The following is a 5,000-nucleotide window of genomic DNA, read 5'->3' on the forward strand; positions in this document are numbered from 1 at the left end:
TATGTTCCCTTTGGCTACTGGTCATTTTCGTTTACAATGCCATTGTCCTCCTTAAGTGCAAATCCTGAACACTAATGAATGTCTGAAGGACTACAGTTGGCACACATTTGTAGACACTGAGCAAACATTTGTCTTTAAAAGTAAGTGAAGTAGGTCTTAGTTTACAAAAACTATCACTGTATGGCAGTAACATAAAACAATACATTATAGAGACTGGCAAGAGGTTGGTATAAGATATGGACTTGTAATTTAGAAAGAAACCTACCGTCATCTTGACCTGATATGAGTTTTAGTATAATCCTGATTCTTTGAACTTTGAAATGTAATACACCATTGTTTAAAAAGTAATAAAAGGTGGTTTATGACCTTCAGAACAATAACTTGTCAATGTATTCTTTTTGCTTATGGTTTTCACTTAAATACTTAGTGGAGAAAAATTAAGTAACTTCTGCAAAAACTGGAAAGTTTTTTAAAGATCTTACAATTCCCCAGAGGTGATGTGCAACCTAAGTCTTTCATAGCAGATTCTAGCATATTGAGTAGGAGTGAAAGAAGTTGTCTCTGGTGGCTTTCTTTGAGTCACGGAGGCCTGGTTAAGTCAATCGACAATTTCTCAGTTTGATTGCCTTCTTTTCCTCTTTTTTTTTGGAAATGAGCTTTAACTGTGTTGCTTTAACACACATGTGAAAGACGAGTTGCACATTCTTTGACTCTGCTGACCATGTTCCCCCAACTCCTCCCACTGCCAAAATGACAATAGCCAGAAACAAGTGACCTCTCAACATAGTTGAATGTATCAGAGAATCAAATTCAGGGAGGCCCATTTCTGAACACAGTATCCTGTGTTTACCTTTTAAATTAGAATTGCTTGTTGCAGTTGGAAACTGGAGAATATCTGTTTCTTCAAGGCAGAAGTAGAATCTTCCTATCAGTCATATAACTTATGGTTTTAAAAATAGTACTTATAATGAAGGAGGGCAGGATGATATATTCCTTTTAAAGTTTGTTTCCTTCAGAAGCTGGAAATGATAATCGTGTACTAACTCGTAGGTAGTATGGTGGGGAATGATTGCAAGTGCAGTTAACATTACCCTTATGGTATTCCCACTAAATGTAGACCATCACCACTAAATTAAACAGCTGTGAAAATTTAACTAAGCCTGATAGGTCAAAAGTGAAGTCCAGAAAGTGCTGGCACCCAGTACGGTATATCGTCAGTCTTATTTTTTTAAGGACTCTATCATGGTTTTTGAACAATGCCTAATAGTCATCTGTATATTTAATCACTGTGACATATATGTTAGGTCAGTTGGGACTTTAGACAGTATAACGTAATGGTGAAGAACACAGCCTTTTGAATGAATACACTGAGTTAAAATTCTTACTCCACCATTTACTATCTGTTTCACTTTGGATAACGTAATTTGCCAAGCTTCACTTTTCTCCTCGGCAAAATGAACATCCGTTTCACAGGGCTGTTGAAAAGATACGAGATATCACTGTGCCAAGTCCATAGTAAATGTCCGAAACTGGTAGTTGTTCTCATTACCATAACCAAGGCATAGTATATTCACCTTTTTATATACAAATTTCTGATAACGTACAACTCACGTTTTGCCTAATTCTCTTTCCTTAGCAAGAATAAGAATACTCTGAATTGTGAATGTCATGAGTTTTTAAAACAGCGTAAATCAAGTTGATGATACATGTTTATAGTAGATTCTTAAATATCTACTATGCATCTTGGTGTGATATATATTTTCTTTTTTTTTAATTTTTTTTCAACGTTTATTTATTTTGGGGGGGGGGGACAGAGAGAGACAGAGCATGAATGGGGGAGGTGCAGGGAGAGAGGGAGACACAGAATCAGAAACAGGCTCCAGGCTCTGAGCCATCAGCCCAGAGCCTGACGCGGGGCTCGAACTCACGGACCGCGAGATCGTGACCTGGCTGAAGTCGGACGCTTAACCGACTGCGCCACCCAGGCGCCCCATATTTTCAAACACAAAGTTTATAATGTCATTAGACTCTTAAATATTTTTTTTTAATCTCAACATTATGAGACATTGTAGTGGAAAGACTGTTACCTACTTAGTTTTTTTAAATGTTTATTTATTTTGAGAGACAGAGAGAGAGAGAGAGAGAGCAAGTGAGTGTGCAAGCCAGGGAGGGGCAGAGAGGAGAGAGAGAATCACGAGCAGGTTCTGAGCGGCCAGGGCAGAGCCCGGCACAGGGCTTGATCTCACGAACCGTGAGGTCATGACCTGAGGTGAAATCAAGAATCCAGACTCAACCGACTGAGCCACCCAGGTGCCCCTACCTACTTATTTTTCTTTTCACTAGTTTGTTAATTTTTATCTGGCGTTTTTTTTTTTTCTAAAAATAATTAGCCTTTCATTCACTGAGACCATATATCTATAGACAATTATAACCTTAAAATTATAGATTCCCAACTGAAAAATGTTTTATTAGATTTGCAATTCCATAAACCTAACACCTGTCACTGACACTTAACAACTCTTTCATATTCTGTAGATTAGAGAGACGAGCTTAGAAGATTTTCCATCAAACTGCACTTAACTGAAGCATTTGAAAAGGGTATTTAATTTTACCTACTATTATCTTTTACCTCCCCAGTGTTGTTCACTGTCACATAAACAATTTAATTTACACTGTTATTCTGAAGATATTAAGCATATTTTTTAGTTTGTTTTTGGAGAAAATAAAGAATTAGGCCAGTTTTGTGATAAATAAAACAAAACCACAATTTACTTGATGACAAAGCCCATTTTAGTTTATTTCTCTTCTTTCTGACCATCCTCACTCTTTGCCTCCCACACCTCCTTCAAATTTCTTTTAAGTCCCAAAGAATCCCAGGAAGAGTAAATAAAATATGAAGTAGCAGGGATGAGTTGAATCCACTTCCCAGAATTGGTATGGAGGACATACATTTTGGGTCACTTGGGATTTTAGACCATCTAGAAATAAGTCATCCAATATATTTAAGAATAATTCTACTTAATTGTGTGAATTCTGTCCTTTAGGAGGTCCTTATTTGATCATCCAACCCTATTTATGAGAAAAGGAATTTTGTTTTCTTTCTTTTTTTTTTTTTAATTTTTTTTTTCAACGTTTATTTATTTTTTTGGGACAGAGAGAGACAGAGCGTGAACGGGGGAGGGGCAGAGAGAGAGGGAGACACAGAATCAGAAACAGGCTCCAGGCTCTGAGCCATCAGCCCAGAGCCCGAGGCGGGGCTCGAACTCACGGACTGCGAGATCGTGACCTGGCTGAAGTCGGACGCTTAACCGACTGCGCCACCCAGGCGCCCCAGGAATTTTGTTTTCTAATAATAAAGGAAATGGTACAGATATGGATCCTCCAACTTCATAAGCCACACAGAGAATAGGTCAATGAAACTACGGCTCTGTTGGAAAGTAGCACAAAGTGGTAATGTAAATGTCACTGTTAGGAAGAGGTTAGATAATCGTTCAATTTCAATGGTTGGGAAAGATAGTTTTATCATTTTAGCCATTTACTCAAGTATCACGTAAAATTAAAACTTATCTGCTGTAGTAAAGTGTTGATTTATTAATAATCTGGGCTTAATTTTTTAATTAAGGCTTTACTTTGTGAGAGCAGGTTAAGGTTCACGGCAAAACTGAGAGAAAGTGACAGAGTTTCCATATATCCTGGCTTAATTTTAGGTCATTTATTTTTTTCAAATTTTTTAGTGTTCTTATTTATTTTTGAGAGAGAGAGAGAGCGCGCGCAAGCATGAGCAGGGGAGTGTCAGAGAGACAGAGGGAGACACAGAATATGAAACAGGCTCCAGGCTCTGAGATGTCAGTACGTACATAACCTGATGAGGGGTTCTAATTGGTGAATCATGAGATCATGACCTGAGCCGAAGTCGGCCACTCAACCACTGAGCCACCCAGGCACCCCAAATTTAGGTCATTTAACTAGGATACACAAAAGTCTTAGTTTGTACCGTAGACATAGGTTGGTTTATAGTTGGTAGAGATGATTTTCTAAGACTCATGATAACTGCTGAATTAATAATGTGTCTTTATTACTTACTCTTTACAGAATTGAGTAAATGAAATGCATTTACATTGAACTGAGTGAATATTTGGTGACCTAGGGGCGCCTGGGTGGCGCAGTTGGTTAAGCGTCCGACTTCAGCCAGGTCACGATCTCGCGGTCCGTGAGTTCGAGCCCCGCGTCGGGCTCTGGGCTGATGGCTCAGAGCCTGGAGCCTGTTTCCGATTCTGTGTCTCCCTCTCTCTCTGCCCCTCCCCCGTTCATGCTCTGTCTCTCTCTTTCCCAAAAATAAATAAACGTTGAAAAAAAAAATTAAAAAAAAAAAATATTTGGTGACCTAATATGACTTGTATTTAGATGAAGTCTTAAACCTTTCTTACGGCATTATTTGGAATCATTTGGCTAAGCATCAGGTGACATGATGATATATTAAGGCATTTTAATATAACTTGAATGTAGATGTCATTATGGTATTTTTGTGTTGTATTTTTATAATTTTTTAATTGCAAATTTTCACTAAAAATGGGTTGAAATTGAAGAAAGGGTGAAGGCAAAAGGGATGATCTAAACCATGTATGTATGCATTTTTTTAATCACATCAATGACCTTTATTTATTTTTATGACATTTATTAAAGATCCTTGTTTCAAATTCAGTTGCACAGCTTTCAGTGGCAAAGTTGACTGGTATTCAAACCTTTCTGCTGTACGTAATTGTTTAGAGTTAACAATGATTTAAAACCAATTAAAATGATGCTTACAGTACTGCTTGTCTGTTAATGTCTAGGTGGTAGCAAAATCACTTTTATCTCACTAAGAGAACCAAGTGACTCAGCCCCCTATGTTTTCTTGAATTCCTCATTGGCGATCTGTTGGGAGAAACTTTTCTACCCCTAGGCTCAGGTCCTCAAGCTGGCATTTTTGGCCTCACCTGTAAGCTTGACAGAAATGTAAA

General features: G+C 37.9%; 1 long non-coding RNA gene across 1 annotated transcript in view; it reads left to right on the forward strand.

Annotated features, from left to right (window-relative positions):
* The window catches only part of LOC123598998, a 44,537-nt gene that overhangs the window by 36,171 nt on the left and 3,366 nt on the right, over positions 1–5,000 (forward strand). The gene's annotated exons all lie outside the window — the stretch shown is intronic.

This window comes from Leopardus geoffroyi, chromosome C1 (genome assembly GCF_018350155.1).
Source record: "Leopardus geoffroyi isolate Oge1 chromosome C1, O.geoffroyi_Oge1_pat1.0, whole genome shotgun sequence".
In the NCBI taxonomy this organism is placed as follows: Eukaryota; Metazoa; Chordata; class Mammalia; order Carnivora; family Felidae; genus Leopardus; species Leopardus geoffroyi.